The sequence below is a fragment of the Amphiura filiformis genome, chromosome 6 (genome assembly GCF_039555335.1).
Source record: "Amphiura filiformis chromosome 6, Afil_fr2py, whole genome shotgun sequence".
NCBI classification, from domain to species: Eukaryota; Metazoa; Echinodermata; class Ophiuroidea; order Amphilepidida; family Amphiuridae; genus Amphiura; species Amphiura filiformis.
In genome coordinates this window covers 33,021,374-33,038,157 of record NC_092633.1, presented here as the reverse complement: position 1 = coordinate 33,038,157, position 16,784 = coordinate 33,021,374, and the positions used below count along the sequence as shown (strand labels likewise).

Sequence of the window (16,784 nt, the reverse complement as noted above, 5' to 3'; positions counted from 1 at the left end):
TTCAAGCAATGTCTCTTACATTCTCATTGTTTACTCAGCTTGCGCAGCACATTTTGGAATAATGATTTCGACTGTTATCAGTGGTTTTCAATTACATAAATCACCGCATCGACTGGGCAAAAGACACGATATTCATCGATAAATATTACGCTGGAAATTTACACAAATGTTTTGAAACCACTGATTATAAAACAATTGAGGAGATATTCTAATACATCACATAGAATATCCATTTGAAATGTATATAGAGTATTATATTTTAGAGATATTTTGTCATATCTTTGGATCAATATATGATTAGGATGTATCATGACTATATTTGCTTCAGTTGTATGGCAAAACGAGTTGTCATTAAACAATAGGAATAATAGGCAACCGATTGGGAAGCAAGTTTGGTTGTAAAGTAAGTTTACCCGGTATCGCACTGCCACAAAGGAAGCAAGCCGTGTGTGTCACTGACATCTTGACACAATGTACGCGGTAATGGTTAGCACTGGGTGGCTACAATTTTTCTCCTTCGATAACAACAACGACCCATTTCTAGGAACCACTTGGTTCATTAAACTTATATGTATATATGTGTTACATGTATTTATGTCAGTAGGTCCCTATTAATAGTAATCACAATCATTCAAGTTTTATTTCTGGATTAAGTTTTGTTTTTAAATGCCAAGAGCACTTCAATGAATAAAAGAAACAAGGAGGTTGCAGGTTTCTCCATGTTAAAATGCGATTCTAAACCTATTCCAAATTAATGCATGTTTATAACAACCAAAAGTCGCCTCATTTCAAAAACACGTCTGATCATTACGTCAATCAACACTAAATACCTGGACAACAGGTTATTTTGCGATGCTCATTTTAAAACATGTGATACAAATCCACATACCAACTACTGTAATTTATAATACAATTTAATGCATTTATACAACAGAGAATACTGTTTAACCTAAAACCTATTTACTGTTCTGATGAAATGTACAGCAATTTGGGTAAAGTTGTTTCGCCCTCAGTGTTTTTGACAATATTTTGGGTTTCATTATACTGCGTAAGTTTTTAAAGATACGTAAACAATTTCCTATAATGTAAATTAAGGATTGCCACTGATGCAGTTAAAATCTTTTGGTTGGCGCCTTTGGATGACTCGTAATACAAAGTGTTTTTTTCTGTTCGAAAGGTATCATTATAATCAATCAGTTCAACAAATCATTATTATACAAGTTTTAATGGTGTTATGAAGGCTATACACGTCTATTCGAACGTTTAGGTCAATGCTCATTTTTTGTTGTCCCATTTTAGTCATTTTAAGGACACTTTACTCTTTACCGTCCTCATTTTATCCCTGAAAATTTTTCGAGGGGCAGTTTGCCCTTCCTGCTTCTCTCTAGCTACGCCCCTGGTGATACAAATACAAATACTTACGTGCGCCAGTGGTGAATTTCCGAAATCATCCGCCAAATCGCCACCTTCAGTTTCCAAACAAAAATGTTTGCCGGGCCTTTGACGTACAAGCATTCCTTGCCCATGCAACCCTTTTGCATATGCTAAATTTGTGGAAACTCTGCAAGTTTCAAACCTTTTGCCTGATGTGATACTGATAGTGATGGAAGTAGGACACTGACATAATTTGAATGTTTTTATCCAAAACGTGCTTGCCCTAGTAAAAATATTATTATTAAATAATATTTTAGCTTATTCTTTGGTCAACTTTACACAAGAATAAGCTAAAATATTTAATATCACCCAACAAGAGTGATAGTTTACCAACAAAAGGGTTGTTCATATGGCATCCAGGGTTGGGTCAATTTTTACCCAACTGTTCTTACAGTGTATGCCATTTTCGAAGATTTAAAAACTTATGGGAGGCACAGTGAGAGGTGAACATTTGGACCTAATTTCAATGATATGGGTAATCGGGCGAGAACACTAATCAGAAACGACCCACAGAAATTATATTGTTTCAAATGGCTTTTTTAATATTTAAAAACAATTCGGTCGAATCATAATCCGATGCGCCTCCAACGTTTGCTGCGGGAGAGGCCAAAATACGCAGTATATAATGGGAACATGTCAACATCCAAAGCCCCCGTAATACGAATAGAACACAGGAACATAATGTCATTGTGTGTTTAAATGTTAATATAATGATGTTACACGAGAAATGTGCAGTAAAACAGTAATTATTAGATCCATTTTCTATCTAATCAAACGGAATCCGTGGAGCTGTTTTCAACATTACTATTATCACACTCGCGTGATGGTGGCTAGAACGGCGATGTCGACAGTGGAGATCAAAAATTGGACTAGCAAGAGCAACCGCTGTCGACGCATCGTATTGTGAATCGCCAGAATTAAGTAAGGGGAAATATATGTGGTCTTTGTGTGTTTATCACAAAATATGGACCTTTCAGTTTTGGCTACAGTGATAAGGGTACCCTTAACAACAGCCCAACATATCTTTAGTTCCTAAGCGTTAATCTATTCAATTGCGATGATGGACATATCCAAGCTTAGATTAAAAGTTCTTAATCAAATAAATTAAAATTTAACTAATCTAAATTGGATTACCATTTTTTTAATGTTATAGATTAAAATCAAAATGCATAAGATTGCCTTTTTAGATTTGATTTAAATATGGATTAATCTTGGATTAAAATAAACACTAATCCGAGATGGAGTTTTTGGTGAGTTAGGATCTGCGGCGCCCCTTCCTTAGCATACGGGCCTGTATGAAGGAATACCGTAGAATTCCGTCTAGAAGCATGCCTCTAAACGAGGGGTTTTTTAACGAAAGATATGAAAGGCCAAAACCCTTCTCAAAAACATTGCAATAGATTGGTCTTACAAATATACATGTTTGTGCAGCCGCCTTTATCAGTAATATAGTTGTTCAAACTCCAAATAACATTTTTGTTGAGAGTGTCTGCCTCTTGTCTCTTGTGTCAAAAAAACCTCGTTTTGGGGCATATATAGGCTATGCTTGTAGACGGAATTTTACGGTATATAGTTCTAGGTCATGTTCTGAGGAGTTCATTTTTCATTCTTAGAATAGCATTATTTATACAGCTGCAATAAAAGACCAAAGAAGACCACATAATTACAATCTCTGTTTTCTTTCCGAGTCTGATTTAATATCGATTCGTGGGTTAAAGTACATACACACAATTTGTACAAATAATGTGTCATGAGTTTGAAACAATGTGCTGCGTGGCAACGTCAGTACATTCAGGGAACTTCACACAATTCTTACTTGTCCAGGAAGAGAAGAATTTCTCAGAATTAGAAAAATAAAGAATTCAAACATTAAGTAGCTAGACATGCGGCCATTAACTACAGTCAACACGACGTCAGAATTGAAATTGACATCTCTGTGATAATGACTGTAATAAGCTGTTAATTGCTTCTTTTTTTTGGTAAATGGAAATTTATAAGTTATATCGTAAAAATAATAATATGATGAAATCACTTGTCAGCATTTTAAACTTAAGCCCAGGTAATGTGTAGCGTACAATGTAATATGTTATTTGAAGGCATTGTTCCGCATGATACATCTAATAGTTAATGTTTCGAAATCTTCTTTTAGAGTTATTGATTTACTAAAATTCAACGCCACGCATTCTTACTGATTTATTGTCAATTTTAAACTAGACATTGATGATTTACCACTTAAATGTATCCATGTAAACCTTCAGATATGCCAAAATAAAGGTCGATCCATGCTTTCATCATGTTCATTATAAAGGCGGAAATGTGAACGTGGGTTATAATGTTTAATGTTGCTTTATATAAACATGGATCAAATACGCAATAAACTTACAATGCAACTGTTTCACGTCTTATGTGTTCATGAATTCAAACAAGGTAATATTTCAACGATTGTAGATTTATTAGTTAACAACATTTGTCATTTTTATTGTTTTATCACGTAAATAATTTCTTCTCGCAGTGTCCTTGAATGTTTTTCCTTTATTTGAAATATTAAAATTCACATTTGGACAGCTATAACCTGTAATATGTTATTAAATCACTATACCAATAATTATGTTTTCTGTCATAAATGCGTGATAATTGCGTAAATGCAAATTATGTACTTAATTAGTATATCAATTATTTATTTGAAGAAGCTAATTAATTTAATGAGCTCATTTAGATGACATAACAAGCTCGATTACACAACAAAATGAAGTTATTTCTTATTAGCGTGTGTTTTTAAAGGTGAATACACTGTTCTTAATTCAACTTTTGTCGAAAATAATTGACAGAAAGACGCGTAATGTCGTTTATTTCACAACTTAAATGCAACAAGTGAGAAAGAAAACACTTCTGATAGATTGCTACCACTGCTGGGTTTTGGAAGGAACCAGAACGTGCTAGTTACAAATAAATAGACCAACCTAACACTAAAGACATCTACGTTTACCTCTTAATGAAGCTTACTGATATTACCCAGCCAACAAAGAAAAGCCATTATTTAGGTAGACTACCTACCTAGCAAGTATCTATGTCTAATGTACGTTTACCAGATGGACTGCATGCCTCGTAAGAAGCAACATGTTATATCACGTTGACTGCTAAAAAATCGGCGGGTTCAATTTCTCTATCAAATTACGATGACAAAATAGTGCAGCGAGTCGTGTGGCGTAGTCACTCGTGAAAACATTATTCAATTTATTTTGTAGTTAAACATCACACGAATACAGTCACAAGTATTCTAAACACAACAACAATGAACTTGGTTTTAATGACCCCAATCAAAAAGAGTACAAATTATCTGACCACCCCTCCTTTTTTTCACTTATTAAATTGTGAACATTATTCCAAGTGTTTTAAAAAAGCAATTTTACAACCAAAGCCAACCATTTAATTGAGTTTGGTTTGGATTTGTTACAACTTTGTTTAATGGCGAGAAATTGTGCGCAGAGGCGGAAAACTACACTTAAACAGGAATTAATTACCCGCGTGGATATTCGAGGATTAAATTAATTTGTACATAGTAATTCATTACCAAATTATTACGAAACAATGTCAACTTTATGCCTTTTACAGCACTTTTAAATTATACAGATATTGCACATCTTTTTACAAGCGCAAAAGGGATGTGTCTCACACGTACATACTACAAGAAATCAGACAATTGAGATCTGTCCAAATTTACCAACTCGTTTCCAATTGATTGTCGGTACTGGGTACTGAGATTTAATCAGTTACATTTTGTAAAATAAAGTTCACACTCGTTTACTTTAAAGACTCGCATTCACGTATACACAAATTCAGGCTTAGAGGTTTTCTATTTCAGGAATAAAACTAAAGAACAAATGCGCACTGTCTTGATGAATTGATCGATTAGACTAACAAATTGTAAGGTGCGCTAACCCTATTATAATTGATTCTATTCTAAGGGTTGTAGGATTTAAAACTTAAATGTAATAACATTACAACGCATGGGCAAACACACCTGATTAAAATACACAACCAGATTCCTATTACTGCCGACTAGAGTAGTCTACTTTGTGACTACTCTAGAGTACCCGTGCAATACCAATCCTGTACCAGTTATACTGTGCGTATGTGATATGTGTACTTTAAAGTACCCACACGGGTACTCTAGAGTACCAATGAAATAGCTGGGTAGTAGTGTACCTCTGGGGCGGCAGCAAGAGGAATCTGGAAGTGTAAGCTAACACATATTTCATGTAGTTGAATTGATTGTACTATTTGGAATGGAACCACCCTATCTTCTAAGTGCAATAATGCAGATCATCAACACTAAGAGCCTAGAATATTTACCTCCAAGATGTTAACCAATTCTTTAAGAGTGTATTCTAGTGTATCTACTTCGTGTGGAGTCGACTCTTTCTTTCAGCGAATTATTCTTTTAAAATGTTGGAAAGTTATTCAATTAAAATGCGACAATATACATTATCTACACTAAGAAGTGTTCCTTTTTTGTCCAATAAAACTTGTATTTAGAGTAACTATGCAGTTTATGACTCAAATATAAATGTCCCTATTGCGAAATATATTAAAATGCTTTTATTTACTACGAAATACTTTACAAGAACTATAATTGTATCCGGTAAGTGCACATTTGCTATCATAACACAAATATTTTTCTCGCATAAATTCATATTAGCCTACATATAAATCAAGGGATAATCATTAATGTTCTCAAATATTTTCTGGTAATTCCCTGTTTTGAATAACTAAGGCTTGGATTCAAAATACAAAAACAACATCCTCCTCTGTAAATCAGACCATTATACTATGTGTTTTTTTTCTCTTTCTATATACAATTTGAATCATGTATCAAATAAAAATATATGTATGAAAGCTGATCTCACTATTGAATGGTCTTACACATCAGTTCGACAATAATAAGGCATCATTCGGCCTAGCGCACATGGCATTACACACAGACCATTGTAAAATGAGTTTCCTCGTTGACTACATAATAAGTTGCAATCGTGTTGGCTTTGAGAGTTTTCTTGAGCTATACACGTCTAATGGCCCGTAGTGTAAAGTCAAATCCGTCAGGTCCGGTTTTCTGTTATAAAGAAGAAAAAACAGATAAATGGGATGAAATTTATTTGCTTTGGTATTATCATCCTACGCTACAAAGTAAAGTACACCATAAAAATACATTACCGGTAAGTTCCACTACACTTACGTGACCCGAGCAATGTAATTTTTCATTATTGAGTAACTTGAGAAGAAGCGAAGAGGTTTATATAAATCAATACATATATGTATATTATTGGTTAGATGGTCTATTTCTTGAATGTTGGTTAAAAGTAATAGATTACTGAAAACATTAGGGAATCTGTCTCAAATCCTGGTAAAGATTACTTGCAAATATTATAATGTTGTTTATGCATGTTGCATACATTGGGCAGTTTGCTGAAACATTAGAGGTTCTGCTAATCTCAACGGACTACCACTCATTATTACACCAACATTCAACTTTCTTAGAAATAACGACTAAGTGAATGCATTATGAAACCCTTTAGAACAATTAAATGAACTCTACGGTTAATTAAGCAGTTTCAGAAATGTATTCTGATTTGTATAGTAAAATAAGGATCATCTTGTATAGGCTATACAAACTTGTATGTGTGAAAGTGTAGATGATGAGTAATTGCGAGAATTGGGCTATTCCATTTAAAATCCACACTACCCCTGTGGAATATTTTGGAAATATCTTCCACAGGGGGCGTATGAAATGGAATGATCACATTAGGCAGCTGCATTTGAATTTCATACAACATCTGAGAAAGATTCAATCTGAATCTTCAACAAAGGGAGGATAAGTTTTAAACGAAGCTGCCTAAAGTTTTCATTCCATCTGAATTCATTTTCCTCCTGTAGAAGATATACCCCAGTAGCGTAGCCAGCGGGGTGGCAAGGGGGGCAGAGTGCCAAAGAAAAAAGTGCCCTTCTGACAAAAAATGAAAGAGAAAATCTGGAGGGCAAAGGAAAAGAAAAGGGGCATGGAGCCCCTTTTCCACCAAAATTCACCCCGATCATGGGCCAAAATAGTGTAAAATACAATTTTTTTGCTAGCTTCGCGCGCACATCGTCACAATAAAGCCTTAGTTGGAAGCTCGAAGAGTACAGTCACTCTAAAAAACAAAATCATTATGTATTGTATGATGTAACTGCAATATTTTTTTTGTCTGTGCCCCCCCCCGAAAATTATTTTACCCCTCTAACCAAGAAAGCTGGCTACGCCCCTGATATATCCAAAATCTTCCACAGGGGGAATGTGGATTTTAAACGGAATTGCCCATTTTGTTATAGTTTCATGTGATTTGCTATTGTTTTAGTGTTGTCGAACACGTCCATCCTGATCTATGGTGACCACCCTGTCATATGTTTTCTCTTAGCTTAAAACATCAATATATTTTGTTCAAAATCAATCAATGAAAGTATCTAGGATCTCTTCAGTAAAACACGTCATTTAAATTTAATTCAGATTGTAAACACTTTCAAGATTTAGCATTGAATAATCGCTTCTTAACTGCGACGGATGAGATGACATTGAACCTTCGTGTCTAACGCGTCGCGTGGGAGCGGGTAACGTAATATACGTAATATACGCACTTGAATAATTCTCCATATTTGCTCCTGATTCCAGATAACTGTTTATTCCGTATAAAAAGTATATAAAGACTTGAATAAATTGTGCATGTTGTTTAACATAAATCCTTTATTTGGAGAATAATGGCAAGTAAACTGCTATGTAGCAACAAAATTGAGAGACTTAGATCCAGTTTTGAAGTGGCCTTGAAAGTGACTATAAACTTTGCTAGGCCTGAAAAAGTATACCAGTGTGTCGCAATAAAAATTACCAGGTGCTTTTATTTTACTGAAATCACAAAATTTGAAAAGGAACGAATGACTACAATGTATCCCATAAAAAGGTTTTATGTAGAAAATGAATCGCATTTTCTGATGGTTCAACAAATTAACAAAACAATGTCAAATTTTCAGATATTATTTAGTTATCCTTCTCGTAATTGTTTGCTAAGTTTCAACACCGTATCTTTAAAGCAACTTAACGTAATTGTGAACTTGACATTCACAGTGGTACTAGTAGAAGGTACATAGAGAATATGCCATGAAAAGGACATTTATATTCGATAAAATGAACTTAGAATATTTTCAAAAATGCAGTTCTTTCCAAGTTCAACCTTGAGTTTCTCCATACTCACATTCTGATCAGACTGTTTGATGCTGTCAATTTTTACCTATATTAAACTCTTTATTCGTTTCTAAAGATCATCTTGGCATTCTGTTTTTCGTATTGAGATATTTTAACTCTCTCGGGTCGGGTGTCGACTTCAGACGACAAGTTTCATAATTTTGTTAAAAATTCAAAAATTTCAGAATTGTAAATTGTCATGACCATAATTGGAATTAGCAAAGAAAATGCATTAAAATGAGTACAAACAAGCATAGTATTGGTTCAGTGGTTCTTAAGATAGCTCTTGATATTTTGAGAAAATATATAAAAATTTGGCTAAGACGCAGTGCATTAATTGATTTGTGTTGTCTTATTCCCACAGCTCTAACATAATTGGTAAACATATTCGATGAAGTGCCACTTTGGAGAATGTTAAATAATGCATCACTATAATTATAATGCTTCACATCAATTAATTTCTTCTATTGTCAAGCACATTTCAGTATTCAGACTACCAACCCTTCCACCTGAAAATGACGACGAGTGTTGTATTATAATGAGATAATGTCTGATTGCATCAATGAGATAGATTCTACGTCATTGAGGTACATACAGTAAAAGTCAAAAATGTTTTTTCCAAAACGATATTTTTAAAAAAAATATGGAGATATTTATATAGCGCTTTATGCCGTAAACAGCCTCAAAGCGCTTTACATTTATTCCGCCGTCATTAGAATATGTCGGAACCACGTTTGCAGCGTACAAGTGGCGCAGGGTCCATCAGTACAACCACTGTGACTACCCCTAACAGCTTCCCATTGCACCTGGGTGGGGTGAGGCAAGCAAGGCAAAGCGCTTTGCCCAAGGGCGCAACACGGTGGTGGGACGGGGAATCGAACCCACGCACGTCGAGCAAGCTCTCTGATTATGAGTCAAAGGCCGTAATCACTGAGCCACCGTGACCCTTGGGTCAACCTTTACGGTCTGTTGATGAAGGGGCGGCAAAATTCACCTTTTCTCCAGCTCCCGGGTAGGAGCGGCCTGGGTACGCCACTATATATAATCATCTGTTTCCTTGTAACCACTGAACCGAAAACCTTTTGATTTTTTAGAAAATTGCCTGAATGATAATACAATGCGGCACTTTTCCTCTTAACAATTTCACACTTTTTCTGCGCAACAAAATGTCCGTCTCTTGTGTGAACATTTATTCCTACAAAACCTAATCGACCTCCAAATCACCCTATTCCGAAGAATATAAATCATCTCTTTTTCAAGTAATGTCTCTTACATTCTCATTGTTTACTCAGCTTGCGCGGCTTTGTTTTGGAATAATGATTTCGACTGTTATCAGCGGTTTTCAATTACATAAATCACCTCATCGACTTGGCAAAAGACACGATATTCATTAATAAATATTACGCTGGAAATTTACACAAATGTTTTGAAACCACGGATTATAAAACAATTTAGAAGATATATTAATACATCACATAGACTTTCCATTTGAGAATGTATATAAAGTATTATATTTCATAGCTCTTTTAATCGTGAATTATTCTATGATATATTATGACTATATTTGCTTCAGTTGTATGGCAAAACGAGTTTTCATTAAACAATAGGAATAATAGGCAACCGATTGGGAAGCAAGTTTTGTTGTAAAGTAAGTTTACCCGGTATCTAACAGCCACGAAGGAAGCAAGTCGTGTGTGTCACTGACATCTTGACGCAGTAAGTGGTTATAGCACTGGGTGGCTACAATTTTCTCCATCGATAAACAACAACGACCCATTTCTAGGAACCACTTGGTTAATTAAACTTACATGTATGTGTTACATGTATGTATTACGTGTCAGTAGGCCCCTATTAATAATAATCACAATCATTCAAGTTTTATTTCTGGATCAAGTTTTTTGCTTAAATGCCAAGAGCACTTCAGTAAATAAATGAAACAAGGAGGTTGCATATTTCTCTATGTTAAAATGCTATTCTAAACCTATTCCAAATTAATGCATGTTTATAACAACCAAAAGTCGCCTCATTTCAAAAACACGTCTGATCATTACGTCAATCAACACTAAATACCTGGACAACATGTTATTTTGTGATGCTCATTTTATACATGTGATACAAATCCACATACCAACTACTGTAATTTATAATACAATTTAATGCATTTATACAACAGAGCATGCTGTTTAACCTAAAACCTATTTACTGTTCTGATGAAATGTACAGCAATTTGGGTAAAGTGTTTTTGACAACATTTTGGGTTTCATTATACTGCGTAAGTTTTTAAAGATACGTAAACAATTTACTATATTAATGTAAATTAAGGATTGCCATTGATGTAGCTCAAATCCTTTGGTTGGCGCCTTTGGATGACTCGTAATACAAAGTGGTTTTTTTCTGTTCAACAGGTATCATTATAATCAATCAGTTCAACAAATCATTAATATACAAGTTTTAATGGTGTGACGTTTAGGGCAATGCTCATTTTTTGTTGTCCCATTTTAGTCATTTTAAGGACACTTTACTCTTTACCGTCCTCATTTTATCCCTGAAAATTTTTCGAGGGGCAGTTTGCCCTTCCTGCTTCTCTCTAGTTACGCCCCTGGATACAAATACAAATACTTACGTGCGCCAGTGGTGAATTTCCGAAATCATCCGCCAAATCGCCACCTTCAGTTTCCAAACAAAAATGTTTGCCGGGCCTTTGACGTACAAGCATTCCTTGCCCATGCAACCCTTTTGCATATGCTAAATTTGTGGAAACTCTGCAAGTTTCAAACCTTTTGCCTGATGTGATACTGATAGTGATGGAAGTAGGACACTGACATAATTTGAATGTTTTTATCCAAAACGTGCTTGCCCTAGTAAAAATATTATTATTAAATAAAATAATATTTTAGCTTATTCTTTGGTCAACTTTACACAAGAATAAGCTAAAATATATAATATCACCCAACAAGAGTGATAGTTTACCAACAAAAGGGTTGTTCATATGGCATCCAGGGTTGGGTCAATTTTTACCCAACTGTTCTTACAGTGTATGCCATTTTCGAAGAAAGGGGGCTTTTAGTAATAGAAAAATTTAAAAACTTATGGGAGGCACAGTGAGAGGTGAACATTTGGACCTAATTTCAATGATATGGGTAATCGGGCGAGAACACTAATCAGAAACGACCCACAGAAATTATATTGTTTCAAATGGCTTTTTAATATTTAAAAACAATTCGGTCGATTCATAATCCGATGCGCCTCCAACGTTTGCTGCGGAGAGGCCAAAATACGCAGTATATAATGGGAACATGTCAACATCCAAAGCCCGCGTAATACGAATAGAACACAGGAACATAATGTCATTGTGTGTTTAAATGTTAATATAATGATGTTACACGAGAAATGTGCAGTAAAACAGTAATTTACAATTATATTATTATTAGATCCATTTTCTATCTAATCAAACGGAATCCGTGGAGCTGTTTTCAACATTATTATTATCACACTCGCGTGATGGTGGCTAGAACGGCGATGTCGACAGTGGAGGTCAAAGATTGGACTAGCAAGAGCAACCGCTGTCGACGCATCGTATTGTGAATCGCCAGAATTAAGTAAGGGGAATTATGTGGTCTTTGTGTGTTTATCACAAAATATGGACCTTTCAGTTTTGGCTACAGTGATAAGGGTGCCCTTAATAACAGCCCAACATATCTTTAATTCCTAAGAGTTAATCTATTCAATTGCGATGATGGACAAATCCAGGCTTAGATTAAAAGTTCTTAATCACATAAATTAAAATTGAATTAATCTAACTTAGATTACCATTTTTAATGTTATAGATTAAAATTAAAATCCATAAGATTGACTTTTTATATTTGATTTAAGCATGGATTAGTCTTGGATTAACATAAACACTAATCCAAGAATAATCCTAATGGGTTTGAATTCCAATCTTTTGGATTAAAAATGGTAATCTAATTCAGATTAGCTCAATTTTAATATGTTAGATTAAGAATTTTTAATCTAAGCTTAGATTTGTTCCTCATCGCAATCGAATAGAATAACTTTTAATCTTAGGAATTTACGCGTCACCTCCAATACTAAGGGGAGTGGCTGGCTGATAAGCACCACATCAGCCAGTCTCGTAGCCAGGAATTATTTATGTGGGGTCGAATATTTTTTAAGTGGACTTTGGCACGTCAGCGCGCAGCTCTTCTGCGGCGCATGGGATCCTCAGAAGTTTTTGAACATGAAGCCTCAATTAATAATTAGAATTTGGTGAGTTGAGATCTGGGGCGCCCTTCCTTAGCATACGGGCTTGTATGAAGCAATAAATATATAGTTCTAGGTCATATTCTGTGCAGTTCATCTTTCATTCTTAGAATATCATTATTTATACAGCTGCAGTAAAAGACCAAAGAAGACTACAATGATTACAATCTCTGTTTTCTTTCCGAGTCTGATTTAATATCGATTCGTGGGTTAAAGTACATACACACAATTTGTACAAATAATGTGTCATGAGTTTGAAACAATGTGCTGCATGGCAGCGTCAGTACATTCAGGGAACTTCACAAAATTCTTACTTGTCCAGGAAGCGAAGAATTTCTCAGAATTAGATAAATAAAGAATTCAAACATTAAGTAGCTAGACATGCGGCCATTAACTACAGTCAACACGACGTCAGAATTGACATTGAATTTGCCCTTCACATTCTAAACTATCTCCGTGATAATGACTGTAATAAGCTGTTAATTGCATTTTTTTTTTTAAATGAAAATTTATAAGTTTTATCATAAAATAATACTATGATGAAATCACTTGTCAGCATTTTAAACTTAAGCCCAACTGTCTCTAAGGACCGCAATGTACTATGTTATTTGAAGGGCATTGTTTCGCATGATACATCTATCGTTAATATTTCAAAATCTTCTTTTAGAGTTATTGATTTACTAAAATTCAACGCCACGCATTCTTACTGATTTATTGTCAATTTTAAACTAGACATTGATGATTTACCACTTAAAATGTATCCACGTAAACCTTCAGATATGTCAAATAAAGGTCGATCCATGCTTTCATCATGTTCATCATAAAGGCGGAAATGTGAACGTGGGTTTTAATGTTGCTTCAATGGATCAAGTACGCAATAAAATTACAATACAACTGTTTCACGTGTTCATGAATTCAAACAAGTTAATATTTCAACGATTGTAGATTTATTAGTTTACAAAATTTGTCATTTTTATTGTTTCATCACGAAAATAATTTCTTTTTGCAGTGTCCTTGAATGTTTTTTCTTTATTTGAAATATTAAAATATACATTTGTACAGCTACATTGTTTCTAGTTATGGCAGCTTATGGCTGTGATTGCATAACCTGTAATATGTTATTGAATTACTATACCAATAATTATGTTTTCTGTCATAAATTCGTGATAATTGCGTAAATGCAAATTATGTACTTAATTAGTATATCAATTATTTATTTGAAGAAGCTAATTAATTTAATGAGCTCATTTTGATGATATAACAAGCTCGATTACACAACAAAATGAAGTTATTTCTTATTAGCGTGTGTTTCTAAAGGTGAATACACTGTTCTTAATTCAACTTAAATGCAACAAGTGAGAAAGAAAACACTTCTGATAGGTTGCTACCACTGCTGGGTTTTGGAAGGAACCAGAACGTGCTAGTTACAAATAAATAGACCAACCTAACACTAAAGACATCTACGTTTACCTCTTAATGAAGCTTACTGATATTACCCAGCCAACAAAGAAAGGACATTATTTAGGTAGACTACCTACCTAGCAAGTATCTATGTCTAATGTACGTTTACCAGATGGACTGCATGCCTCGTAAGAAGCAACATATGTTATATCACGTTGACTGCTAAAAAATCGGCGGGTTCAATTTCTCTATCAAATTACGACGACAAAATAGTGCAGCGAGTCGTGTGGCGTAGTCACTCGTGAAAACATTATTCAATTTATTTTGTAGTTAAACATTACACGAATACAGTCGCAAGTACTCTAAACACAACAACAATGAACTTGGTTTTAATGACTCCAATCAAACAGAGTACAAATTATCTGTCCACCAACCCCTTTTTCACTTATTAAATTGTGAACATTATTCCAAGTGTTTAGAAAAAAGTTATTTTACAACCAAAGTCAATCATTTAATTGAGTTTGGTTTGGATTTGTTACAACTTTGTTTAATGGTGAGAAATCGTGCGCAGAGGCGGAAAAACTACACTTAAACAGGAATTAATTACACTTGTGGATATTCGAGGATTAAATTAATTTGTATATAGTAATTCATTACCAAATTATTACGCAACAATGTCAACTTTATGCCTTTTACAGCACTTTCAAATTATACAGATATTGCACATCTTTTTACAAACGTAAAAGGGCTGTGTCTCACACGTACATACTACGAGAAATCAGACAAATGAGATCTGTCCAAATTTACCAACTCGTTTCCAATTGATTGTCGGTACCGGGTACTAAGATTTAATCAGTTACATTTTGTAAAATAAAGTTCACACTCGTTTACGTTGAAGACTCGCATTCACGTATACACAAATTCAGGCTTAGAGGTTTTCTATTTCAGGAATAAGAACAAATGCGCACTGTCTTGATGAATTGATCGATTAGACTAACAAATTGTAAGGTGCGCTAACCCTATTATAATTGATTCTATTCTAAGGGTTGTAGGATTTAAAACTTAAATGTAATAACATTACAACGCATGGGCAAACACACCTGATTAAAAGACACTTCCAGATTCCTATTACTGCCGACTAGAGTAGTCTACTTTGTGACTACGTACCAGTGCAATACCAATCCTGTACCAGTTATACTGTGCGTATGTGATGTGTGTACTTTAAAGAACCCACACGGGTACTCTAGAGTACCAATGAAATAGCTGGGTAGTAGTGTACCTCTGGGGCGGCAGCAAGAGGAATCTGGAAGTGTAAGCTAACACATATTTCATGTAGTTGAATAGATTGTACTATTTGGAATGGACCCACCCTATCTTCTAAATGCAATAGTGCAGATCATCAACATTAAGAGCCAAGAATATTTACCTCCAAGACGTTAACCAATTCTTTAAGAGTGTATTCTAGTGTATCTACTTCGTGTGGAGTCGACTCTTTCTTTCAGCGAATTATTCTTTAAAAATGTTGGAGAATTATTCAATTAAAATGCAACAATATACATTATCTACAATAGTGTTCCTTTTCTGTCGAATAAAACTTGTATTTAGAGTAACTATGCAGTTTATGACTCAAATATAAATGTCCCCATTGTGAAAGATATTAAAATGCTTTTATTTACTACGAAATACTTTTACAAGTACTCTAATTGTATCCGGTAAGTGCACATTTGCTATCATAACACAAATATTTTTCTCGCATAAATTCATATTAGTCTACATATAAATCAAGGGATAATCATTAATAATCTCAAATATTTTCTGGTAATTCCCTGTTTTAAATAACTAAGGCTTGGATTCAAAATACAAAAACAACATCTTCCTCTGTAAATCAGACCATTATACTATGTGTTTTTTTTCTCTTTCTATATACAATTTGAATCATGTATCAAATAAAAATATATGTATGAAAGCTGATCTCACTATTGAATGGTCTTACACATCAGTTCGACAATAATAAGGCATCACTCGGCCTAGCGCACATGGCATTACACACAGACCATTGTAAAATGAGTTTCCTCGTTGACTACATAATAAGTTGCAATCGTGTTGGCTTTGAGAGTTTTCTTGAGCTATACACGTCTAATGGTCCGTAGTGTAAAGTCAAATCCGTCAGGTCCGGTTTTCTGTAATAAAGAAGAAAAAAATGATAAATAGGATGAAATTTATTTGCTTTGGTATTATCATTCTACGCTATAAAGTAAAGTACACCATCAAAATTACATCACCGGTAGGTTCCACCACACTTACGTAACCCGAGCAATGTAATTATTCGTTTTCGAGTAACTTGAGAACAAGCGAAGAGGTTTGTATAAAACAATACATATATATTATTAGTCAGATGGTCTATTTCTTGAATGTTGGTTTC

The 16,784-nt window shown here is 34.4% G+C and overlaps 1 protein-coding gene and 1 long non-coding RNA gene across 2 annotated transcripts in view; one reads left to right on the top strand and one right to left on the bottom strand.

The window, feature by feature from the left end:
• LOC140155304 (uncharacterized) overlaps positions 1 to 16,784 on the top strand; it is a 366,814-nt gene that overhangs the window by 180,991 nt on the left and 169,039 nt on the right. The window lies entirely within an intron of this gene.
• LOC140155299 (uncharacterized) overlaps positions 15,161 to 16,784 on the bottom strand; it is a 104,703-nt gene continuing 103,079 nt past the window's right edge. The window contains exon 5 of the mRNA XM_072178074.1: positions 15,161 to 16,542. The gene's annotated coding sequence lies outside the window, so the exon portion shown is untranslated. The remainder of the gene's footprint in view (positions 16,543 to 16,784) is intronic.